Source organism: Macaca mulatta, chromosome 4 (genome assembly GCF_049350105.2).
Source record: "Macaca mulatta isolate MMU2019108-1 chromosome 4, T2T-MMU8v2.0, whole genome shotgun sequence".
NCBI lineage: Eukaryota > Metazoa > Chordata > Mammalia > Primates > Cercopithecidae > Macaca > Macaca mulatta.
This window is the reverse complement of record NC_133409.1, coordinates 179,299,682-179,326,864: the sequence shown is the minus strand read 5'-3', so window position 1 is coordinate 179,326,864 and position 27,183 is coordinate 179,299,682. Positions and strand designations below refer to the sequence as shown.

At 43.2% G+C, this 27,183-nt stretch overlaps 2 long non-coding RNA genes across 3 annotated transcripts in view; one reads left to right on the top strand and one right to left on the bottom strand.

Annotated features, from left to right (window-relative positions):
• Positions 1 to 27,183, bottom strand: part of LOC144340585 (uncharacterized) — a 149,330-nt gene that overhangs the window by 42,936 nt on the left and 79,211 nt on the right. For both annotated transcript variants that reach the window (XR_013416853.1, XR_013416854.1), the window contains exon 2: positions 18,802 to 18,952. This is a non-coding gene — a long non-coding RNA (uncharacterized LOC144340585). The remainder of the gene's footprint in view (positions 1 to 18,801; positions 18,953 to 27,183) is intronic.
• On the top strand, positions 2,531 to 19,977 carry LOC144340586 (uncharacterized). Its single transcript, XR_013416855.1, has 2 exons — positions 2,531 to 3,327; positions 16,017 to 19,977. It is a non-coding gene; the product is annotated as an uncharacterized LOC144340586 (long non-coding RNA).

The following is a 27,183-nucleotide window of genomic DNA, read 5'->3' as shown; positions in this document are numbered from 1 at the left end:
TAAGTGCTGGTTGTTTTTCTGCAACAGCCAGAAAATAGTGGGATGTTGAAATCAGGGAGGGTTGCATGTTTGGATGTTATATTAATAATTCCATAAGTTGGTGGGAAGAGAGTTTTTGTATCCTATAATACTACAAAAGAGAAATGGCAATTTGGAGTCACACATGAATTTATATGTTGAAAACATTTTAAATTCCTTAATTTCTGTTTCCACGTTGGTTGTCTGTAGAGCAGAAAACTGCCCCCTGATCTTGGCTTCCCTGGCAGAACTGGGTGCCCTCTGGGACAGATTTGGTTATGGTAGTCCAGTTTGTCCTAGTAATTTTGTTAATGTGCTGTGAAGGATTGAGATTTTTTTTTTTTTTTTTTTTTTTTAGATGGAGTTTTGCTCTTGCTGTCCAGGCTAGAGTGCAATGGCACAATCTCAGCTCACTGCAACCTCCACCTCCTGGATTCAAGTGATTCTGCTGCCTCAGCATCCGGAGTAGTTGGGATTACAGCCATGCACCACCATGCCTGGCTAATTTTGTATTTTTTTAGTAGAGACAGGGTTTCTCCATGTTGGTCAAGCTGGTCTCGAACTCCCGACCTCAAATGATCTTCCTGCCTCGGCCTCCCAAAGTGCTGGGATTACAGGCATGAGCCACCATGCCCAGCCGGATTGAGATTTTTGAGCATATAGTGTATATGGTGCTAAATTGTCAATTAGTGCGATTTACTGTCTAAGAGCTTATTACTAGCAGAAGATATTGGTTGTTGTTAACGTCCTCATAAGGACGAATTGCCTTTAAATTTTAAGCAAGAAAGTGCCTGGAATAACTGCAGAAAGAATTATAGCTACAAGGCTTTTAGAGTGTCAGTATCTATATTAATAATTGTGTGCCGAATGTTCATAATGTCTGAGTACTGATGCTCAAACAAAAACTAATAAAATCTCAATTATGAAAAGAAAATTTAAAACTGCCTCAAAAATATAAAACCAAGGGTGAGGCGCGGTGTCTCACACCTGTAATCCCAGCACTTTGGGAGGCCTAGGTGAGTGGATCACTTGAGGTCAGGAGTTTGAGACTAGCCTGGCCAACATGGTGAAAACCCATCTCCACTAAAAACACAAAAACTAGCTGAGCATGTTGGCATGTGCATGAAATCCCAGCTACTAGGGAGGCTTAGGGACGATAATTGCTTGAAGCTGGGAGGCAGAGGTTGCTGTGAGCTCAGATTGTGCCACTGCACTCCAGCCTGGGTGACAGATTAAGACTCTGTCTCTAAATAAATGAATAAATAAATAAATAAGAAACGAAATAAAACCAGGAAATAGTAAATAAAATGTGTGCAAGACTTGTATACTAAAAACTACAAGAAAATCCTGAGAGAAATTTCAGAAGACTTAAGTAATTGAAGATAATATCATATTCTTGAATTAAGACTTAATATTGTTAAGATATTAATTCCCTCAAAAATGACCTCTCAAAATGTTCAGTGCAATCTCAACCAAAATCCCAGCAGGCATTTAAATAGAAATGCATAAGCCGATTCTAAAATTTATATGGAAATGCAAAGGACCAAGAATAGCAAAAGCAATTTTGGAAAAGAAAGTTGAAGGACTTATCCTACCTGGTTTGAAGACTTCAAGATAGTGTGGATAGAAATGCCAATCTCCATTGTGTCTAAATATAGTGTCCAAAAATAGACTCTAACATATATAGTCAATTTATTTTTTACAAAGGTACTTGGTCAAATAATTCAATGAGGAAACGACAGACTTTGCAACAAATAGTGCCAAAAATAAATAAACGAGAGCCTTGTCGCTAATATCATATACAAATATTAACTCAGAATGCATCATAGGCCTAAAAGTAAGAGCTAAAACTATAAAACTTCTGCAAGAGAACAGAGAAGAAAGTCTTTGTGGCCTCATTGAATTAGGCGAAGATTTCTTAGTGAAAGCACATGCCGTTAAATTTTTTAAAAATTAAGTAGATTTCAAAAAAATTAAAAACTTTTGCTCTTCAAAACATACCATTTAGAAAATGAAAAGACAAGCCACAGACCAGGAGAAAATACAGCCAATTCTCATTGTGGTCTATAAAGTTATTGTTATGGTGTGTAAAGTCATTGCAAACACTGAATTAGCAAATAATGAAATATTGCTCCTAAGAGAAATACAGGGTTAGGTTCCTTCGAGTCTCTGGTTACAGTATGAACGTTAACTGATCAATGTAACCTTGTTTGTGTGTTTCCGTTTCACAAGACAGAACATGCCTTGTTTAACATATGGTTGATTCATTAACATTGCACTCACAGCCAATAGCCCTGTAACTCACGCCCACACAAATCTTATCTACCACACAATATTTCATCCACAAGGTACATCACAGCCTCTTGCACTTAGGGACACTAGAAAGCACTTCAGGGCCATGGTTCATGCCTGTAATCCCAGCACTTTGGGAGGCTGGTGGGTGAATCACCTGAGGTCAGGAGTTCGAGACCAGCCTGGCCAACATAGTGAAAACCTGTCTCCACTAAAAATACAAAAATTAGCTGGGCATGGTGGCATGCACCTGTAGTCCCAGCTACTCAGGAGGCTGAGGGAGGAGAGTTGCTTGAACTTGGGAGGTGGAGGTTGCAGTGAGCCGAGATCACACCACTGTACTCCAGCCTGGGTGACAAAGGAAGACTCCATCTCAAAACAAAACAAAACAAAACCCCAACAAAACAGAAAGCACAGTTTACATAGGGACCGTTTGAGATAGAAAATCACCAACAAAAAGCACACAAATGTGGAAAACGAGGCACTGAATAGTCAGTGGAAAGGACTCTTGCTTACACTACGAGCACTGGAGCAGCAAGGCAGAGCATCGCCTTGTTCAGCCTCAGCTAAGAGCACAAACATCGAGACTCACGTTTTCAGCCACTCTGTGTATGTGTGTAAATGACCACAATAAAACCGTGAGCATTGACTTGGGGCTTACAAGCACATTTTATCAAAGAGGCAAATTTGCAAACACAGGATCTGAGAATCACGAGGACGGCGGTAAGGCTAGAGAAGCAGATAAGGGCTGCTCTGGGTGAAAGGCCGGCTCTTGTCCCAGAAGCTGTGGACTGCCACTGGAGTGTTTTAAGCAAGGGGGTGGCTTGATCTGTGTTGCAGGAACAGCACCTTTTCTCAGCTTAAAGTGTGGCTTGAAGAGAGGAAGATGGGAGACTGGTTAGGAGATGGCTGTATCCAGGCGAGGATGAGGGTGGGTGAACCGAGCCAGGGGTAGAGGTCCTCGGAGGAGCGGATCTGAGACCCCTGGGAGTCTCGGGTCCTGGCAACGAGGCGGTGGTGAGTGGTGAGGGGGAGGCATTGAGGACAGCGCCCGGGTCCCTGGCTGGGGCACATGCTGGGGTGTAGGACAGTGGTCAAGGGCCCTAGCCTTGGAGTCAGACACCCCTGATTTTAAATCCAGTCTCCACCACTGGAGGGCTGTGTGGCTTAGACATGCTCCTCCACTTCCCTAAGCCTCAGTTCGTTTCCTTCCCCCTCCCTCCCTTCTTTCTTTCCTTCCCTCCTTCCTTCCTTCTTTCCTTCCTTCCTTCTTTCCTTCCTTCCTTCCTTCCTTCCTTTCTTTTTCTTTCTTTTTCTTTTTCTTTCCTCTCTTTCTTTCTGTCTCTCTCTCTCTCTTTCTTTCTTCCCTTTCCTTTTTTTTTTTTTTTTTTTGACAGAGTCTCACTCTTGTCGCCCAGACTGGTGCAATGGTGAGATCTAGGCTCACTGCAGCCTCTGCCTCCCTGGTTCAAGCGATTCTCCTGCCTCGGCCTCCTGAGTAGCTGGGATTACAGGTGCCTGCCACCATGCCCAGCTAATTTTTGTATTTTTAGCAGAGACAGGGTTTCACCATGTTGGCCAGGCTGGTCTCGAACTCTTGACCTCAAGTGATCCACCTCCTTGGCTGGGATTACAGGTATGAGCCACCGTGCCCGGCCTAGTTGTTTCATCTCTAGTATAAAGATTCCGTGTGGCAGGAAGAACACACCCCCTGGAGTTATTCTGAGATTGAAATGAGTGCTGGTGCTTTTCACCTGAACAAGGAAAACGGGGAGAGAAGCAGTATGTGGGGTGGGAGGGACAAGGAGAGGAGTCTGTCTGGGCGTGGGGAGTTGGAGCTGCCTGGACACCCATGGACAAATATCCTGAGGCCGTCTGATGTTTCCCGGGGCCGCGGGGGTGGGGGGAGTGGGAAGCTGGGGTGGAGACACAGACTTGGGCATTGCCAGCAGTGCCAGGATCACAGGCCGGGGTAAAGCCTGCATTGTTCCCACGTTTCAGAAGAGGAAGGGAAGGAGGTCTAGGAAGAGCAGCAGGATGAGGAAGAGGAGGAAAAGCAGGAGGCTGTGGAGGGACGGGAGGAGGGGAGGAGGAGTTCCAGGAGGGAGTGGCCGAGGTGACTGTTCTGAAAGCATGGACTGGAAGCCGCAGCGGATTTGGGCTGCAAGGAACCTGAGAGATCTTTCAGTCTAATCCTCTTTTAGTCTCCATCCCGTCCGGATGAAGACAGCAAGATTCAAAAGTAAGGTTAGTTGTACTGTGACTTTACAGCAGGATACCTTAACTCCTAATTCATAATAAAACTACAGACATTCTCAGTTCAAAATTCTTCCTGTTCAGTCACACTGGACCTTCTCCTAGCTTGACAGAATGGTTGAGATGTTATTGAATTTTTGGAACTGCTAACCTTCCACAGTGTGGTCAAGCTGTGCTTCTGAAATATATTTTTATTGCACATTTAACAAAGCTTGTTCTAAATAATAACTCCAAAAACAAAAGAAGTCAAAACTCACTAAAGCATACTTTTAATTTTAATATATATAAATTACACTTCAACAGAACTGAGTTTTAAAAACAGACGAGTTTAGCTACTCACACTAAGAAGTAATTATTTACTAAATTATTTTGTATGTGAAGATCAGAGGAATAAAAATATTTCAGTGTTCAAACTCGATCCTTCTTACAGCATTGAGGGAAATACTTATTCCTTATTCCATCTTGTTTTCCCTTACTATAAAACCAGAAAAATATCATCGTGCAAGACTGCTAATTGTTAATTCACATGTGTGAAATTGTTGAGAAATATTGTCTGGAGGCTGGGCGTGGTGGCTCACTCCTGTAATCCCAGAACTTTGGGAGGCCAAGGCAGGTGGATCACCTAAGGTCAGGAGTTCCAGACCAGCCTGGCCAACATGGTGAAACCTCGTCTCTACTAATAATACAAAAATTAGCCAGGCATGGTGGTGCATGCCTGTAATTCCAGCTACTCAGGAGTGTGAGGCAGGAGAATCGCTTGAACCCAGGAGGCGGAGGTTGCAGTGAGCCGAGATCATGCCACTGCACTCCAGCCTGGGCGACAAGAGTGAAACTCTACCTCCAAAAAACAAGAAAAAAAGAAATATTGTTTGGAAAGTATTACCTTACTACATTTATAAACATGAAGCTGCATTTTTTGTATGTTTTTTGTTGTTGTGTTTGTTTCTTTTGAGACACAGTTTCACTCTGTCGGCCAGGCTGGAATGCAGTGGCGCAAATCTTGGCTCACTGCAAGCTCTGCCTTCCGGGTTCACGCCATTCTCCTGCCTCAGCCTCCCGAGTAGCTGGGACTACAGGTGCGTGCCACCATGCCCAGCTAATTTTTGTATTATTAGTAGGAATGGGGTTTCAGCATGTTGACCAGGCTGGTCTCGAATTACCTGACCTCAAGTGATTCACCCACCTCGGCCTTCCAAGGTGCTGGGATTACAGGCATGAACCACCACGCCTGGCTAAAGTTGCATTTTTACAGCCAAGTTGGAATTACAAATTATAGCCCATTTGAAAACGCATACGAATATATGCATATATATACAACAATGGGAAAAGAAAGCCACAATTGTGAAAGAGCAAAATGGAAAAACGTCTTTCATATAAGATTGAGTATTCCAGCTGATCAATACATAATAAAAATGTTTTGTGACTGATTCTTTTTTTTTTTTACTGAGTTAACGTCATTTACACTCTGCCCACGTCAGATAAAATTGTATATGATGTAAATAGCAGAAAATTAGAACAGCTGCTGGCTTTTTTTCCCAGTTAATAAAAAGAACCAAATGAAAAAGTTGTTTGAAAATAAGCCATTTCATTTATTCAAAAGTTACTTTTGCTTCAGGGATCCAGGAAATTTGATTATAGAGCTTTGCACTTCTAGAAGAAACAGTTGTAAATCAAGGTGTCTCAACCTCAGCATTATTGAGGTTTGGGGCACCTGGATAACTCTGTTGTGGGGGCTGTCTTGTGCGCTGTGGGAGGTTTAGCAGCCTCCCTAGCCTCCACCCACTAGATACCAGCAGCACCCCCTCTAAATTTGTGACAACCAAATGTCTCTGGGGACAACGTCACTCCCAGTTGAGAAACACTCCTATAAATAGCATGTCCATGCTCAGGTGGGTGCAGTTTTACACGTGTTGGGGACAGGCCCATCTGTGCCGAGCCTGACCGGCACCATGAAATCCCTGATTAGGAGTGATCGAATATAAACGTTTCCAACAATCCAGTTTTGCCCAGATGGGCAATGAATTCTGCTGCAAATAGGTTTTAAATTATATGCCTTAATTCAGGTGTAAGTGGTTAATAGAGTGGAAGGCTGTTTGCCAATTAAAATATCTGTGGCTAAGGCTGGAGCTCTACATGCAGATCCTCTAGCCAATTACCATGGGCTGTGTGATTGGTGATAGGCAAGCAAGTGAAGCCTATAGGTTGCAGGGCTTGTATTAGCCAAATCTGGTGGCATGTGACAAATCTCAGCATTTGTCATGACGAGTTGAAACAATGGCCTCCTTGGTGAGTTTGGGCCTCTGGATTACAAACCAGTGAAAGCACCTAGACTAAGAGTAATGGGACCAACAGTCCATAGTGCCTGTAGTGTGCACATGCACTGGGCATATTTTTTATTTACTTTTTTGGGTGGTGGTAGAAGTTTTAGTTTCAAATGGGTCCCCTATCGGATGAGCAACTGCCTGGCCCCAGGGACACCATGGCTCAGGGGTCCCAGGAGAGTGTGTGCCCTGGGCCTGGTCTCCATCCTTATGGGATGGAGGGTAAGAATGAAAATGTATGATGATGAGGGAAATGATAATTAAAGAGTCTCATATATAATGAGTCCTTACATACAGGAAGAAGACACATATTCCCCTTTCTATAGAAGAAAGGAAGATGGGAAAGATTTTTCTTTAAGTTGGTGTAAGGTGTGAGTTGGCTGAGTGGCTTGAATTAAGAGAAATTAAAGTCTGGGGCAAGACGGAGACCCACTTTCCAGGCTGAAACTTGAAAAGGACTCGTTTGAGGAGACTGTTGTATCTCTCAGTCAAAGCAGCTATCTGGGGACTTATCGGGGATGTGAAATGTCTATGGAATGCCTTTTTCAAGAGCCCAGTATGCTTTGAGAAGTGTAATGCACGCCTTGGTCACTAACAGTAATGTCTGTAACTCGGAAGGAGATCAGGAGTGTCCTGGCAAGACCTTGCACTGTGGCCTCAGGACATGAGAAACGTGTGGTTTTGATTTACATTTTGGGAATATGTCAGGCAAGAGATTCCAAGAGTTTTTTACCCGGAAAGGGACAACTTCTAGGCAGTGGCCCAAGAATTTGCAATGTCTGTGGAGATGGGGCCAGTCAGGGCACCCCTGACCGCCTTGAGCTGTCTCATCCATTATTGGGGACATCCTGGATAAAGGATGGAAAGCAGCTACATTCCATGGAGCACCATGTTTTTTATGATGGAGGGTCACAAGTTCAAGGTCCGTGAGAACCTCTCTCTGTTTCCAAGACAGTCCAGGGCCGGGCGTGGTGGCTCACGCATGTAATCCCAGCACTTTGGGGAGCCAAGGCAGGAGGATTACTTGAGCCTGGAGTTCAAGACCAGCCTGGGCAATGTGGTAAAACCCAGTCTCTACCAGCATGGTGGTGCGCATCTGTAGTCCCAGCTACTGGGGAGGCTGTGGTGGAAGGATCACTTCAGCCCAGGAGGTTGAGGCTGTAGTGAACCGTGATGGTGCCACTGCATTCCAGCCTGGGCGACAGAGAGAAGCCTTGTAAAAAAACAAAACAAAACAAAACAAAACAAAAAAAAAACATTGCATTAGCCGCGCATTTGTTTTAATGGAGTATAGCACAAGGCTGAAAGGGGTAGTTTCCTGCATCAGAAGCCTCTGGGCAACTTATGGCCATTGCAGGTGGTCCAGAGACTACGGGAGAGGGAGGAGAAGAGGTTGCCAAAGCCTTTGTAGTGAAAGAATCTTGGAGGCACTAATAGGACTGCCCATTGATTTTAATCTGCACAGATTTTAGAGGCTTCTTTTGGTGAAAGCCCCATTTAAGGTGGACTGCTTTGTAAGTAGCAGCAGCAGTGAAGTTCAGGAAAATGTGTAAACATGAAATATGTTGCCAGCAGACCCCGAAAGGACTAGATGTTGGTCTTGTTTGCGTTAATGAGTGTGTCCAATGAATGGCCCGGGCAGAGGAAGGCATTAATGTCATGTCACACCTGTGCTCCTGGGTGAAAATCGATGTAGCTGAGACCGTGTCTGCCAAGAACGTGCACGGTGGCGAAGCTGTGTGCCCTGTGGTGTGCTGTGTCCTTTCAGAGGTGAAGGCAGCCTGTGGCGGAGAGGCTGTGAAAAGAGGCAGCGTGCAGAACATATTAGCCAAATCCATAATATGAAAATATTTCCCGGTTGCTGATTGGATGGGGTCAGTTATTTTAATAAAACTGAGTAATGTGCATGAGGGCTAATGGATGGGACTGCAGGATTAAGGTTGGAGTCATCACTGTGAGGTGTTATTTATTTTTTCTAGGTTCAAGAACTGGCAACGTTTGGTCGGGCACGGTGGCTCACGCCTGTTGTCCCAGCACTTTGGGAGGCTGAGGTAGGCGGATCACCTGAGGTCAGGAGTTCGAGTCCAGCCTGGCCAACACAATGAAACCCCATCTCTACTAAAAATACAAAATTAGCCAGGTATGGTGGTGCATGCCTGTAATCCCAGCTACTCAGGAGGCTGAGGCAGGAGAATCACTTCAACCCGGGAGACGGAGGTTGCAGCGAGCTGAGATCGCGCCATTGCACTCCAGCCTGGGTAACAGAGTGAGACCCCGTCTCAAAAAAAAAGGAGAACTGGCAAAGTTAAGAACAGGGCTGTTAAATGGAGAAACTTTGGGGATAATCATCTCTTTATTAATTAGATTTTATATAATAAGTTTTAATCCTTGAAGGCCCTGTTTTAATTTACATTGGGCCTTATTAACTATTTTCCCTGAGAACCTGTAGGGTCTATTGTGTCAAGCCAATTTGTAAGTGCCGAAGACTTAATTTTAATTTATTATTCTTTGTGTTGGAGCAACTATGCGCAATCTGAGATATTTTAGGGCAATGGCTACTTTGACTACGGGAAATTTAGGCAAGGCTACAGTTAAAGTGAGGCATACCTAATTTTCCCCTATTTTATATTCAGTGACTTTTCTAAGATTATAGGAGTACACCATTATTAAGTTTTTTTGTTTTTTGTGGTTTTTTTTAAGATAGAGTCTCGCTCTGTCACCAGGCTGGAGTGCAGTGGCGCGATCTTGGCTCACTGCAACCTCCGCCTCCTGGGTTCAAGTGATTCTCATGCCTCAACATCCTGAGTAGCTGGGATTACAGGCGCCTGCCACCACACCCAGCTAATTTTTGTATTTTTGGTAGAGACAGGGTTTCACTGTGTTGGCCAGGATGGTCTTGATCTCCTCACCTCGTGATCCACCCGCCTCAGCCTCCCAAAATGCTGGGATTACAGTCGTGAGCCACCGTGCCCGGCCACCATGATTAAATTTAATAGGATTCCAAGATATAACCATAATTGAATCCACAGTTTGGATGATGCCATGAAGTTTTGTCAATTGGCTTGTGTTAGCCAATGTTCCAGTTAATTTAGAACCTATGTTGTAGAGGCACAGAAGCCAGTTAGTCCCACCTGTTTGTTGTTACATAAAACAAATTGCAGCCTCCACCTCCCAGGTTCAAGCATTTTTCCTGCCTGAGCCCCCCGAGTAGCTGGGACTACGGGCGTGTTACCACGCCTGACTAATTTTTGTATTTTTAGTAGAGATGGGGTTTCACCATGTTGGCTAGACTGGTCTTGAACTCCTGACCTCAGTTGATCCACCGTCCTTGGCCTCCCAAAGTGCTGGGATTACAGGTGTGAGCCACCACACCCGGCCTAGTTGTTTCATCTCTAATATGAAGATTCCATGTGATAGGAATAACACATTATTATTATTATTTGAGATGCAGTCTCGTTCTGTCACCCAGGCTAGAGTACAGTGGTGCCATCTTAGCTCACTGCAACCTCTGCCTCCCAGATTCAAGTGATTCTTGTGCCTCAGCCTCCTGAATAGCTGGAACCACAGGCGTGCGCCATCATGCCTGGTTAATTTTTGTATTTTCGGTAGAGATGGGGTTTCACCATGTTGCACAGGCTGGTCTAGAGCTCCTGAGCTCAAGAGATCCATCTGCCTTGGCTTCCAAAAGTGCTGGGATTATAGGCATGAGCCACTGCACCCTGCCAAATTATTGTAACATATAAATCTTGGATTTCCACATATGTATACACACATGCATGTGTACCCATGCACACACACACACAGTAACTTGTTAGAGCTTAGGAAGGGCAGGAATAAAGTGTTCTCTTTTTGTTTGTTTGTTCTTTGAGATGGGATCTCATTGTGTTACCCAGGTTGGACTCCAACTCCTGGCCTCGAGCAATCCACCTGCCTCAGCCTGGGAGCTGAAGCTCCCTTTTAAAAACTAAACATTGCGCTACGGGTCTCCCAGAGTGTGAGCTCTTGTACCCCCCGTTGAGGGATGAATCGGGGCAGCATCAAGGCAAGCGACAATACAGGAGACTAGGGCCAGACAACATCTTTTGTGGGGTGCTATGGCCCCCACGGTGGATGCCCCTACACTGTCTCCATGTGTGGCTCACTTGTGAGGAGCTCGGAAGCCCATCCTCCTTCAAGTCCACAGAGCGGGATGGAAGGTCCAGGAAAATAGCAGCTCAGTGTCCCCACCTCTTGTCAGTGCTGCCTGGTTGCCTGGTCAGTCCTGTGCCAGGCACACAGGGAAGTCACACCTCGCTCCCTTCAGACGCATCTTTCGTGAACTCAGTCAGTGCCAAAAACGAGTGCCCCCGGGATCACTGTCCTGAAACTTAGGCAAGTCACTCAGCTCAGGCCAGGACTCAAGTTTTGAGCTCTGAATTGAGAGTGCAAGAACAGCAGGAAGCACATGCGGCACCTTCCCAGGCTGTCACTGCCCTCTGGTGGCCCCAATGGACAGGCCCCGGAGCCGTCTAGTGGCATATCATTCCAGTTCCAGCCCAAATAGCTCATTCACTCTGTACATTGTTTTATTTCTTTCCTTTTTTTTTTTTTTTTTTCTTTTTTTGAGACACAGTCTTGCTCTCTCACCCAGGCTGGAGTGCAATAGCTCGGTCTCGGCTCACAGCAGCCTCTGCCTCCCAGGTTCCAGTGATTCTCCTGCCTCAGCCTCCGAGGTAGCTGGGATTACAGGCTCCTGCCACCACAACTAGCTAATTTTTGTATTTTTAGTAGAGACGGGGTTTCACCATGTTGGCCAGGCTGGTCTCGAACTCCTGACCTCAGCTGATCCACCGGCCTCAGCCTCCCAAACTGCTAGCATTACAGGCATGAGTCATCGTGCCTGGACTAAATGTATAAATATTTTTTATAAATTCATGTTTTTATAAATTTACATTTATAAATATTTTTTTCTTCAAAAATAAACCTTAGCTCACTGTAACTTTTTTACTTTATAAACTTTTTTACGTTTTTTAACTTTTGATTGTTAAAACACAAACACATTGTACAGCTATACAAAAAAAATTCTTTGTCGAGACAGGGTGTCACTCTGTTACTCAGGCTGGAGTGCAGTGGTGCAGTCTCGGTTCACTGCAGCCTTGACCTCCCAGGCTCAAGCAATCCTCCTGCCTCAGCCTCCCAAGGAGCTGGGTCACAGATGCATACCATCACACTGGGCTAATTTTATTTTTTCTAGAGACAAAGCCTCACTATGTTGCCCAGGCTGGTCTCAAACTTCGGTCCTCAAGCGATCCTCCAGCCTCAGTCTCTCAAAGCATTGGAATTACAGGTGTGAGCCACCGTGACTGGCCTCCTATGTTATCTTTTAGAGTTTGATAGTTTGATATTTTACATTTAGGTCTGTGATCCATCTTGAGTTAAGTTTTAGAAAGGGTATAGGGTCTGTGTCTAAGGTCTTTTTTGTATGTGGATGTCCAGTTGATCCAGTATCATTAGTTGAAAAGAATATCTTTGCTCCACTGAATTGCCTTTGCTCCTTTGTCAAAGACAAGTTGACTCTATTATGTGGATCTATTTCTAGGATCTCGATTGTATGTCATAGATCTATTTCACTAATCTTTCATCAATATTATACTGTCTTGATTATTGTAACTTTATAGTAAATCTTGAAGTTGTATAGTATTATTTCTCTGACTTTATTATTCTCTTTCAATAATTTTGTTGACTATTCTGGGTCATTTGCCTTTCCATATAAGCCCTAGAATCAGTTTGTTGATATCTACAATATAACTTGCTGGGATTTGACTGGGATTGTGTAGAATCTGTAGATCGGGTCTGGAAAAACTGAAATCTTGCCAATGTTGAGTTTTTCTATTCACAAACATGGATTATTTCTCCACTTATTTAGATCTCTTTTGATGTCTTTCAACAGACTTTTGTAGTTTTCTTCATATAGATCTTGTAGTTGGTTTGTTAGATTTGTACCTAAATCTTTCTTTCTTTTTGGTGCTAATTTAAATGACAATTTGTTTTAAATTTCAAATTTCAGTTGTTCATTATTGGTATGCAGGAAGGCCATTGATATTTTGATATTAATCTTGTATCCTGCAGGCTTACTATAATTGCTCAGCAGTTTTAGGACTTCTCTTGATCCTTTTGCATTTTCTACGTAGACAGTCATGCAATGTACAAAAAAAAGATGGTTTTGTTTCTTCCTTTCCAATCTATTTACAATTGGCTCTTCATATATGTGGGTTCTGCATCCTCGAATTCAACCAACCATGGAGCAAAATATTTGGGAAAAGACAATTTTAAAACTACAACTTAAAAAACAATACAGCATAACTATTTTCATAGCATTTTTAGGTAGTATAATCTAGAGGTAATTTAAAGTTTGTGGGAGGATGTACTTAGGTTACATGCAAATACGACACCATTTTATATAAGGAACTTAAGTTCGATTTGGGTATGAAAGTCAGGTTCCTGGAATCAATCCTCCATAGACACCCAGGGACAGTGGTGCCTCTTCTTACCTTTTCTTGTTTTATTGTGTAAGCTAGGACATCGCAACAATGTTGAGTCTAAATGGTGTGAGAAGGGATGTCCTTGCCTTATTCCTGATGTTACCAGGAAAGCATCTACTTTCTCACCCTTAGTATGAGGTTAGCTGTAGGGTTTTGGTAAATATTTCTTATCAAATTAAGGAAATTACACTTTGTTCCTGGTTTGTGGAGTTTGTTTGTTTTTAGTCATGAATGAGTGTTGAATTTTATCAAATACTTTTTCTGCATCTATTGATATGATCATACAGTTTTTTTATTCTTTAGCATGTTAACATGACAGATTGCATTAATTGACCTTCAAATGGTGAACCAGGCTTGCATGCCTGAAATAAATTCCACTGGGTCATGCTGTATGATCTTTTTAATACATTGCTGGATTTGATTCACTAATATTTTGTTGAGGATTATTCTGTCTATGTTCATCAGTGATATTGGTCTATAGTTTTCCTTTCTTGTAATGTTTTTGGTTTTTATATTAGGGTAATACTGGCTTCGTAGGATGACTTAGGAATTATTCTTTTTTCTTTTATATTCTAGAAAAGATTGTAGAGAATTGGTATAATTTCTTCCTTACATGTTGGTAGAATTCACCAGTGAATCTATTTGGGCCTGCTGCTTTCTGTTTTGGAAGTTTTTTTGTTTTGTTTTGTTTGTTTTTTTGAGACAGGGTTTCACTCTCACCCAGGCTGAGTGCAGTGGCACTATCATGGGTCCCTACAGTTTCAACTTCCCAGGCTCAAGCGATCCTCCTACCTCAGCCTTGCGAGTAGCTGGGACTGCAGGCACATGTCACCACGTCCAGCTAATTTTTTTAGTTAGTATGGAGACAGGGTCTCACTATGTTGCCCAGGTTGGTCTTGAACTCCTGGACTCAAGGGATCCTCCTGCCTTGGCCTCCCAAAGTGCTATAATTACAGGTGTGAGCCACCATGCCCAGCTGGAAGCTTATTGATTCAAATTTAGCAGATTTAGTTCTATTTAGATTACCTATGTCTCTTCTGAGAGTTTAGATTTGTGTCTTACAAGGAATTGATCCATTTTATCTAGGCTATCAAATGTGTGGATGTAGAGTTGTTCATAATAATCTTTCATTATCCCTTTAATGTTCATGGCATCACAATGGCCCATCTTTATTTTCTGATGTTAGTATTGTTTCTACTGTCTTTCTTCCTTAGTCTAGCTAAAGGTTTATCAAGTTTATTGATCTTTTCAAAGAATCAACTTTGGGGTTGATTTTCTGCTTTCCATTTCATTGATTTCTGTTCTAATTTTTATTATTTCTTTTTGTCTGCTTATTTGGATTTCTCTTCTAATTTTCATTTTATTATTTTTCTTTTCATTTGCTTATTTTGGATTTCTCTTTTTCTAGTTTCCTAAGGTAAATCGGAAACTGGATTATTGATTTAGATATATCTTTTTTCTCATATCTTCATTCACTGCTACGAATTTCCCCCAATCACTATTTTTACTGCATTCCACAAATTTTGAAAGTTGTATTTGTGTTTTTATTTAATTCAAAATACTTTTAAACTTCTCTTGGGACCTATTCCTTTACCCATGTGTTATTCAGAAGTGTATTGTTTAATCTCCAACTATTTTGGGATTTTCAGACTATCTTTTTTTTTTTTTTAATTTTAATTTCATTGTGGTCTTACAGCAAACTTTGTATGATTTCTAGTCTTATAAATTTGTTAAGGTATGTTTTATGGCCCAGAGTGTGATGTATCCTGTTGAATGAGCTGCATGAATTTGAGAAGAATGCTTACCCTGCTGTTGTTAGATAAATTGTCTACAATGTCAATTACAACCAGTTGATTGATGGTTCTGCTCAGTACAACTATGACCTCACTGATATTCTGCCTGTTAGATTTGTCAATTACTGATATACTGGTGTTGAAGGCTCCAGCTATAACATGGAATTCATATATTTTTCATTGTATTCTATCTGTTTTTGCTTTATATTTTGATGCTTTGCTGCTCGGTGAATATACATTAAGAATTATTTTGTCCTCTTGGAGAACTGACCCCTTTATAGCCATATGATATCACCTAAACTCAACATAAGAGACATAGCTTCATACTGGGACACCTAACAGTGAGCCAAATGGTGCTACCAATACAGAAGCAGCATAAAATACATCTCACTTATGGGACTTAAAATCTACTTCACAATACAAAACTCAAAAAAAAAAAAAAAAAAAAAGAACACACAAGGCAGTGCCTAATCAAGCAGGTCCCAGAGACATTCAAAGAAGGGGAAGTCACAGAAGGAGGAAAGTGAGATCTTAGTGGATGGATAAGACAATGGGCAATGGCAGGGCAATGCGCACAGTCCATTCAGAGACACCGGAAATTTCATTCTACAGTTTACTCACGTTTATCATTTTGAACTATCATTCTGGTGTTGGGAGAAAGCGACCTAAGGTAGGGCAGTGATTTATTTTAAAAATAAGTATGCTACAATAGCTTTGAAACATTGGACCAGGCAGTCTACCCCAAATTACAAAATCATTACCTATCAATTTGTTTATGAATTTATTGGTAGCCACACATTTTTTTTTTTTTCTAGAAACAAAGTTCCACGGAGTGTTTGGATATCAATCAGGCTACAGTATAACTGAAACTCTATTACCCTAGAAACACCCTGCCACACAGGACGGGACCATTTTGGAAAGCTGTGAAGACTAGACCGCCCTCTAACTTCTCAGCCAGGACACCGTCTCTGTTCAAGACCAATGGCGCTGGATTTCACCATGGTTGCCCTCCACAGCAAAGGTTGGCTGGCGAAGGTTTATGCGGCCATGTCGGGGGACAGCAGTGGAGAAAGAAGAGCTCATTAGCACAGAACTGAGATCATCTGCAAGAAGTAAACTTCTCCGTTAATGGTAGTCAGGTTCACAGGAGAAGGTTCTAGGCCCTAAGGCCACAGTGGAAAGGTAGTCACCTGGAGAACAAGTTGTTCTTACTACAAAAATGCCAAAATTAGACAGGCGTGGTGGTGTGTACCTGTAATCCCAGCTACTCGGGAGGCTGAGTCAGAAGAGTCGCTGCAAACTGGGAGGCAGAGGTTGCAGTGAGCCAAGATTGCGCCACTGCACTCCAGCCTAGGTGACAGAGTGAGACTCTGTCTCAAAAATAAAAATAAAAATAAAAAGTAAAAAAAAGATCAGTATTTTAAGGTGACTGCACAGAGTGGCTTGAATTTCGAAGACTCTTGTACTGTCTGAGAACAAATCCCTCCTGTCCCCTGCCCAACCTCTGAAGAGGTAACATTTCCCCAAATGCTACTGAAAGTCAGCTATACACATCAGTGGTGAGCATGTCATTTCAATAATGTGCAGGATAATATCAATGCCCAGTGGAACCCATCAGGTGGGATTCAACACAGGGCCAGTGGCAGAGCAGGTTGAGCTGCTCCCCTCCCCATAGTTTCCACTCTCAAGTGAGGCAGGTCTAGTCACTTCAGGATACAGGGTAAGAAAGGAGGGAAAGGTAGACTCGGCTGCGGCAGGCAGTCATGCAGGCCAAACACTGCAAACCCTAAGGGCAATCTCAGATAACCTACAAACCTACAACGTGGCATTTTTTATGTGTTCTTCTCTTCATCAACCAACAACTACGTAAATTTCTTACTGAATGACAGAATACATGTGGAATAATAACTGCCCACCTTAGCACAGTGCCTATTGAATGAAAGACCGTAAATTAACATTAGGTTCTTTTCTTTCTTTGTGTTTTTTGGGGCAGGTGGGGAGTAGGGGTTAACTTCGCCAACTGTTATAAAGGTACAATCTCCCTGGAATTTGTCGGCTAAGCTATCACTCCAGCATAAGGAATCAGGGCTGGAAGCAGCTATTGCCAGCTGCATTTGTGAGCGGCCTACGCTGATTTACCATTATCATGATGATGACTTTACAGATCTATTCAGTATTTTATGTATTTAATGCCTTTAATGCTGGGTTGGGCTACAATAGTGATTAGCTGCACTAATTAGTTGAATTCATAGAGAAATATTTGGAGTTAGCTATGAGAGGATCGTATGTAAATTAATGCTAACTGTATGTAAATAGGTTTCTAATTCCTCTAGGAAAAAAAATCCACAACACAACTGCCTCATGCTCCCCACACCCCACTCTGACCATCTGATGACACCGTCACATGGAGATGCCATTCATGACGATGGAGCAAACCCTGCTGCTCTGAGGGCATTGGGTTGCCTGGATGGCCACCAGGCTCACTGGTGTTCCTGAAGAGGGTGGAGGGAGAAGTCTGCTGCTCCTGGAACTCGAAGCTTTGACCAAGGTGACACAGGAGGGAGGAAAGGAGGTGACACAGGAGGGAGGAAAGGAGGTGACACAGGAGGGAGGAAAGGAGCCGGCTGTTTCTCTAACTCTGAGCCCCAGGCCACTTAGTCTCTAATCCTGGCTGGTGCCAGTCAGGGCGGGAGACCAGACCTGCCCTGGCTAAATACCTGCTGGTGGATCTCAGAGCAGGGATGCTGAGCCCTGGGGACAGCAGCCACATGGGCCAGGCTCTGTCCGCAGAGCTGACACAACCGCCATGTGCTGGACGTTAATGATTTGCTTCAGGGAAAGACAAAGTGGATGCTGCTCACCAAGTGTCAGGGCCCCTGCACTAGAATCTGTGACTGTTCTACCCGGAACAGAAGAAATGTTCTTTCAGTCACTAGCCGGGTACCCTGGGTTTGCCCTGGGGCTGCGCATAAGCTCTGCATCCAGTGAGTTGCACATCAGAGAGAGCAGGAGGCAGAGCAGGCTCCACTGATGGCACGGGAAATGAATAACACTGCACTCAGCCATCCTGGGCCTGTCTCCTTTGGGGTTTGTCCGTTTATCTTAGGATGAGTAAGAAGAACTTCCCATGTCAGAAAAAGAGTGTGCATATTCTAAACTGTCATCACACATTGCCAAACAGTCTTATGAAAGTGTTGTCTATGAATGCTCCCACCAGTAATATATGAGGAGGTGCTTTTCCCAGTCTCTCATGGGCATAGAGCATGATGTGGGTTTTCCCATCTCTGCCAATCTGATGCTTAAAAATATATGCTTTTTTTTTCATTTACAGTAATGTTTAAAATATTTTCATGTTATTACATTTTTTATTTTTAAAAACTGCTTATTCTTAACATTTTTCATACTAAAATGTTAATCACATATATTGCATATATTGAAAAATTTTGAATATTTATTTTTCCTACTTGATTGTGGTGCTTAATCATTGAGAAAAATAACCATTTGAAAATTTTTATCACAAAGCATAGATTGTGGCTGTTTCCTAAACAAGTGGGCAATTTTTTTAATGGTTAGCTGCAAATGAATGCAAAATAGTTCTACCTGATACTTGTTGAGGAGCCCGTTGCTCGAGCTGAAGGAAGATTACCGAGCACTCCAATAAACTAGCAAGGTGCTTGGGGCTCCTGCTCTTCAGCCACTGAGTGATCCTTTGTGCTTGAAGCTTGGAGGCTGCACACAGCTGAAACCGGACCTGCACAGACGGGCAGAGGAGGCAGCTAAGCTCTGGGAACCATGCCAGTCCCTGCTGCCACTGGATGGCAGGAGGGGGCAGTACTCAGCATGCCCGCTGGGTGCACTTAGCCCCAGGGAGCAAAATCAGTGATGGTCACTCTGGCAATTTCCTTATCTGCACTTTTCAAGCTGGGAATAGATTTGCTTCAGGTGCTCTGGCTCCCAGGATGTCAGCAGCCCCTTTGACTCAGAAAAATAAAACCGATTTGAGAAGCACCGACCAGAGCTCCCAGCTTGCAAGGGGATGAGGGATCCAGAAGGAGCTGCTCTGTCGTGCGTCTGTGGAGTAGCCAAGCAACCATCAGCCATTCCCTCCTAACTAAAAACAATGAATAATTCTGCCTCTCCTATACTCTGGCCTGCCCAAATGTTCAGGGGACAATGTCAGAGTGTAATTTTGATCATGGCCATTTCAAGGCATTTGAAGTGGGATTTGTTGCTGGGTTGGGCCACCATGAACTTGCACGTTCACCTCATGAGGCCTGGCCTCAGAGATGACAGTATTCAGCCTCAAGAGGAGCCTGCAGTTCGCCCACAGTCTTCCCAGTATATCCCTTCCATGGGGATGCAAGACAGTAAGGAGCTAAACAGAACGCACTGTCTGAATGGGGAACCTGCATGCTGGGGTTCTTTTGTGCCTGAGCCCCCTCCTTCTATGGACAGACCTGTGAGTATTACATGCACAATGACAGCTGTAGGTGTGAGCCCCATGACACCCGGCCGTCCAAGAAGTGTTCCCTGTATAAATGCTGACATGGACAGATCCACTGCTTGCCCCAGGCATTTCTACCTGGGTGTGATGGCCTTGTGATGGACAAGCAGCTCAAGGACCAGGACTCCAGAACTACCACTGTCTGCATGCACCACTTTTATGCTGGCATCTACCTTTCTATACAAAGTTGCTATTAATCAACATTTACCTTTTTCTGCAAATACAAGTTTAGATATCACGCAAATTTCATGACCAGTAAAGGCTGCTGCTCCCATATTCTGACTGAAAGATATCGTTTGTTAGTTGCCTTAAAATAATGAACACCTTTCCATAAAAGTCTCTAACACTTCCTTACAGTACCAACTACTTCTTACCTCTGCCCTGCCTCCTCCTGAGAAATTACTTAAAAAAAAAAAAAAAAAGAGGCCAGGTGCGGTCACTCACACCTATAATCCCAGCATTTTGGGAGACCGAGGCAGGTGGATCACCTGAGGTCAGGACTTCAGGACCAGCCTGGCTAACACAGTGAAAGCCCATCTCTACTAAAAATACAAAATTAGCCGGGTGTGGTGGCGGGTGCCTGTAGTCCCAACTACTTGGGAGACTGAGCCAGGAGAATCGCTTGAACCTGGGAGGCAGAGGTTGCAGTGAGCTGAGATCGTACCACTGTACTCCAGCCTGGGTGACAGAGTGAGACCATCTCAAAAAAAAAAAAAAAAAAGGAAAAAGAAAGAAAGTCAGTCATATCTACATCATGTCTGAGTCTAGTGTTTCTTGATATATGTAATTCTACCAAGGTCTTCTAACAATTCTTTTAAGCAATTGAATTATATCTTCAGATTATTAAAGGCTAATCCTAATGTGGAACTGAGGATAAAGTTTGAGTAGAGTTGATCAAAGTCAACTAATATCATCTCTTTTTAAAGGAAGGAGCCAGAAGTGCTGAGGTAAGGCAAGTTCATCTGCATGACGAGACTGGATAGGAAAGAGGAAGCACGTGGGAGAAATAGATTGGAAAAGACAAAGTGGATCACCTGATTCATGATTATGTGGGTGTAGAGAAGCAAGTTACAAGGTTAATTGACGGGCAAGTTTCTATCATCTGTAGAAAGTTACCTAAGACAGGACTTCCCTTTTTGCTCAAGGCATTGTAAAATAAAATGAAGTCTTCTTGGAAAAAATTTTACCTCAATTTTCCCAATGAGACTACTTAAAAACTTATGTTTCTTCCAAAGAATGTAATTATTTTAACTGTTGTAGAAGAGAGAAAATGTGCACAATATTTAGCTGTAACTAGGTGATAAAAACTATATATTGTAAACCCCTTTTAAAATTATTATTATTATTTTTTGAGACGGAGTCTCACTCTGTCACCAGGCTGGAGTGCAGTGGTGCAATCTCGGCTCACTGTAACCTCCTCCTTCCAGGTTCAAGCCATTCCCTTGCCTCAGCCTCCAAGCAGCTGGGACTACAGTCGTGCACCACTACGCCCATCTAATTTTTTGTATTTTAGTAGAGACAGGGTTTCACCATGTTGGCCAGGATGTTCTTGATCTCCTGACCTCATTATCTGCCTGCCTTGGCCTCCCAAAGTGCTGGGATTACAGGCATGAGCCACCGCACCAGGCATAAAACCCTTTTTATAAAAAAAAAATTATGTATATGAATATGTACAGTAAAAATGGGAAATACATTGAGAAAAAGGTAGAAAGACTGAACAAAACTAAAAAGAACCATTTTTAACACTGAAAACCATTTTTGATAAATGGTGAAATTTCTCAAAATCTCCCCCCATGAGGTACATAGGAAGTTCAAGGAACCAGATGTTTCCCAGAGCTTGCTAACAAACTCCTTCGTGCAGCAGGGAAGGCATGTCTCTCAACGTGACGCTCTCAGGAGGCAGGGGTGAGACAGAGGAGGGATGGGAGCTGTTCTTGGTGGAGAGCCATATGACTCTCCCTGCACACGGTGACACTGGTGCACTTCTTCCTAGAAGGGGACTGAGACTCGGGGGCTGCCAGCCGAGCCCGGAAAGGCTCGAGTCCATTGTTCATTTCATCAAGTTGTGGTAGTAAACAGCTGGGTTTCCTCAAACGCTGGCCACAGTTTATTGTATACTTATGTTGGAAGTCCCTGAATGCGTACTCTTCACATATTGGTAAATGGAATTTTATTTCACCAAAATTGCTCAACGCTTCCATCGCCCGCATGTTAAGAAAACTTGCAGAAGCAGAACAAAAACTGAGAAAGGGAAAGGAGGATGGTTGAGAGGTGGGAGGATACACATTTTCCCAGAATAGTAGGATGGAATTGAATTGTAACAAACGCTTTGGTAGAAAATCATAGTGTCTTCCCCACCACAATCCCTAAAAAGAGCAGCAACTGCCAGGAAAGGGAGGAGAAAGATGGAATAGGCTATAAATTAATCAGCAAAGAGAATAAAGCAAACTACCAACCAGTTTCAAGCAGGTGAAATGTATATTCTTGTTCTTCTGAGTAACTGTACAATCTGTATACTAGAATCTCTCACTGCAGAACCAGGAGCAGCTGTGAAAAGTCCTTGGTGAAGCCAGTTTCCTTCCAGCCTATCCCTCAGGCCCAGCAGGGATGAATTTTCCCACCAGGTCATTCCACTCTGTCCTTTCAGGTGGTGGCAGGAACCCTGGTAAGGTTCTGGATGGAAGCTGCTTTCCATCCTGGATATTTATATTTTAACAGAAACTCATGATGAAAAGTCTTCAAGACTTAAAAGCATAAGTCACTAATTGTGTAATTTGGGGTATAAGGAAAGTAGTAGGAGTTTTTTTCATCATCTCTTGATTGCAAAAATAGCCCCCATCTTTATAGGGCCAACCCTCAGTATCTCTATTTTGCAAAGGAGGGTAAGTCCAAGACATCATAAAAGACAAGTTTATGTGCCATAATGCTTGGTCCAACTGGTCTGTCTCACTTTAAATGACCCAGTAGGTCTTCAAAATAAAAATTTAGAGAACACAGAGAAACTACCTTGAAAGAAAAAATTTCACAGATTAGAGAAAAAAAACCTTCTAGAATTTTCACATTGTATAACAAATTATATGCCTTATTCTACCTTCATGGGTATACCATAGGTACTTTTGATTTTCAGCTCAAAAAAGCGTAGCTACTTTAAAGAAAAAAAACAGAAACAGAATTTTTTAAAAGCTGATAAACATAATACACCAGTGGCTCCCAAGGAAAAAGCTTTCAAACAAAATAGTCCCTTTTGGTGGGAACTGTAGAAGAGGGGAGCTGTCGCTATGAAATGATGGAACTAATCCAGAACAATGTACATTTTTATACTGACGAGTTTAATCAGATGCTCAGAAACACTCACTCGAAAATCAAACTCTCATCATCATCCCTGGAAGCATTTCTTAGAACTTTCTCCTTGCACACAAGTTTTTGCTTTCAGAAACAGCAGATAAAACCCAAAATGAGACAAATAGCAGACAGAGGAGATGAACGCTACAGGTGCTGAAAGGGAATGAGAGCCCAGAGGTCACATCTCTCAAAACCCCGCTCTGCCAGGGCCTCTTCCCTGGCACATAACCCACGCAACAAGTGCCGGGTGACCTTCACCTTACTCCTGCGCCACCAAAACCAAAAGAAACAACTCAAAGAGAGAGAAGGGATACGTGCTAAAGCTTTAATTCTCGTTTAAAGCAAGCAAAGCATCTAAGTGTAAATTTAAACAATGGAAAAACAAATCCATTTACCTCCTGCCAAAACATTCATCATTAATGAGAAGATGCTCTATGCTTCCTAATCCATCACCAGGGAAAACCACTGTTCACTGTGGTCTGTAACCAACCTTCCTGTCATAGACAAACACGCATTTGTTTTTATAAAATAGGGATTTCTTTTGTATTTTTATATCTCACTTTTTTTTTTCTTTTGAGACGAAGTCTAACTCTGTCACCCAGGCTGGAATGCAATGATGTGGTCTCAGCTCACTGCAACCTCTGCCCGCGGGTTCAAGCGATTCTCCCACCTCAGCCTCCCGAGTAGCTGGGACTATAGGCGTGTGCCACCACACCCAGCTAATTTTTGTATTTTAGTAGAGACGGGGTTTCACTATGTTAGACAGGCTGGTCTCTAACTCCTGACCTAGTGATCTGCCTGCCTCGGCCTCCCAAAGTGCTGGGATTACAGGCGTGAGCCACCGTGCCCGGCCTATATCCCACTTTTTAAACACCCAGTGTTATTGTACTCATCTTATGAATCTTTGAAACAATTTTGTTTCTTCCTTTTTCTTTTCTTTTCTTTTTTTTTTTTTTTTGAGACAGGGTCTCACTCCTCACTCTGTCACCCAGGCAGGACTGCAGTGGCATTATCATGGCTCACTGCAGCCTCCATCTCCCAGGCCCAAGTGATCCTCCTGCCCCAGCCTTGAGTAGCTGAGACTAACGGCAGGTGCCACCACACCTGGCTAATTTTTGTATTATTTGTAGAGACATGATTATGTTGCCCAGGCTTGTCTCAAATTCCTGGGCTCAAGTAATCCTCCCACCTTAGCCTCCCAAAGTGCTGTTATTACAAGCATGAGCTACTGTGCCCAGCCCTGAAACAATTTCAGTGTTGCATAATATTAAAGAAAAGAACCTATCACCATTTATTTTACCATTTTCCTATGGGACATTTAGGTTGCTTCTCGTGTAAATTTATATTTATTTATGTAATTAATTGATGAACATTCATCTGCTTCACAAGATTGTAAAGCCTTGTGTTTGTTTTCAGTCACCAATATTTCTCTTTCCATAGCAAAACTGAAAACATGCCAGTTGATGATAGTGTCTGGTGAATGAGGGATTGAATCTACACTTTAATTTTTGCCTGTCATCAGCCTCATCCACAAAACAGTTCTGATTCTCACCTCAGCCATACATAGTTGTCTCTCTCTCCTAAAATTCCCCTGTAGTTCTTTTCTGTGTGTGTGCCTCCCTCATAGAGGAAAGACACTGAGCACGATTATGTGCCAGGCCCTGTGCCAGTCATATTCAAGGAGAAAGTGCCTGAAGGGTGGTATCACAGCCTGAAGGACAGGCAAAAAAAAAAAAAAAAAACCTGCCACAACATGTTCAATCAAGGACCCTTCCAGAATGCTCCAGTGTCCCCACTAAGCAGTCTGGCTCTGGAAAAAGCTCCAGAGTCCCATCTGAAATGAGATCTCCGTCCCCTCTGGGGATTGTCTGAGAGGACAGAAGCCTGGAGTGCACAGCAGCTCAGGGCGTCTGTCACAGCGGCTGAGCCCTGGGCAGGGAGACGCGAGGCAGCTGCTGAGGGTGGGGGCGCCGGAGTGAGTTCCACACAGCTCTGACTTTCACGGAGGGTGTCAGCAGAACTGTGTGATGTATCTACAAGGAGAAGAAAAGGAGAGTGAGAAGCCATTAGCCGGTTCTGGAGAAAGAGAGGAGAAAGTAGTATTGCGTTGTTAACAGACTGTACTTATTCTCAGATGTAACTAACTGTCCAAAATAAAGACATCATTACACATAAAAATTGCAAGGCAGAAATAGATGTGTGAATGTTCACTCACTCAAGTGCACAGAAGTCTCTATTTTCCTCCCTCTTAAATGACACTTTTAAAACTCATGGATTTCTCTGATTTATTTGTTTTTATTTTTATTTTTTTGAGATGGAAGTCTCGCTCTATTGTCCAGGCTGGAGTGCAGCCTCCGCCTCCTAGGTTCAAGCAGTTCTCCTGCCTCAGCCTCCCTAGCAGCTGAGATCACAGGCGTACGCTACCACGCTCGGTTAATTTTTGTATTTTTAGTAGAGATGGGGTTTTGCCATGATGGCCAGGCTGGTTTCAAACTCCTGACCTCAAGTGATCCACCCACCTTGGCCTCCCAAAGTGCTGGGATTACAGTCGTGAGCCACTGTGCCCGGCTGTTTCTCTGATTTTTAAACCTCACATATGGGAGGTACTGAAATCCACAAGGTTTGAACACCAAGAGTTCATTGAAAATAATATTTGTTTTCCTCCACACCACAAATTGTGATTATCCTCCAGTTTGTGTGTGTGTGTGTCTTAACACATGGTGAGAAAGTAACGAGCAGGCATCAAGTTAATTTTGACTAAGGATTCCAGGAACAGCTACTTCACTTCCTAAGGACAGTCAATGCATGAGGGATGTGGGAGGAAGGGAGGAGGGGATGGTAGCTGGAAGGTCCCACATTTAACCAGATTTGATTTTAGAGACAACAAAACCTTTCAAAAGTTAAATAACTATGTGATAGATTTTCTATATGGATGCAAAATAATTCTAGGATATGAGCTAAACACACAAGAAACCTACCAAAAGGAGATGAAGTAGGTTCCACAAAGCTTAGTGTTTTTGTCCTTCCCTCCAGCTGCCTCTAGCTTGTGTCGATCTCTCAGAAGACGGGGTCTTCAGGGAGCCCCAGACCTGTTAGATGAGCCAGGCAGTATCCGTGCCCCTGGAGCACTGGTAAGGCATTTCCCAAGGTGCATCCAATTTCCCCAGATGCACAGTTGAAAAGCTGCCCAAACCTTCTAGAAACCTGTGGACTTTTCCCCTTTTCAGCTTCACAATGGACATTTGCATCTCTGAACAAAGATTACCCTGGGACCTATTTATCTAGTGGCAAGCACCTTGTGTCCTACAGAACATCTTCTGGAAAGCACCATGTTTGTGCATCTGAAATCTTCTTAATCAGGGTCTGTGTTTCAGGCAACCCAGTAAGGTAAGTGAAGCGTGCTTTCTGCCTCTGTTGGTCCCCAACAGCCTGGAACTTATTTCCTCTGCCCTACCTTTCCAGGTAAATAAGTACTGTTTTTTCATCCCAGCACTTTAGGAGGCCGAGGCGGCTGGATCACCTGAGGTCAGGAGTTTGAGACCAGCCTGACCAACATGGTAAAACTCCATCTCCACTAAAAATACAAAAAAAAAAAAAAAAAATTTGCTAGGTATGGTGGTGCATGCCTGTAATCCCAGTTGCTGGGGAGGCTGAGGCAGGAGAATCGCTTGAATTTGGGAGGCAGAGGTTGCAGTGAGCTGAGATTGCACCATTGAACCCAGGAGGCGGAGGTTGCAGTGAGCTGCAATCACACCATTGCACTGCAGCCTGGACAATAAGAGCGAAAATCTGTCTTCAAAAAAAAAAAGAAAGAAAAAAAAGTGCTATTTTTACCACCCGCTCAGCCCTGTGCTCACTGCTGAAATGCACTTTTGCTGACTTTCTCAGTGCCAGGTCTCTGAAAATCTGCCTATCCTCTTCCTTGGCCCGCTAACTTCCACCATCCAGCCATTCAGTTATCACTCCCTGTAGGAACCTAACTTCCCTCCTCACACTAAATTAAGTGGCCCCTCTGTACTTATCTCCACCATTCAACAAAGAAAACACAGAGCTACTGCTTCATCACTTGCATGGATGCTAGGCATGGAAAGGTGCTGAATAAATACTTGGGACTAAATCTCCGAATACACACGTGT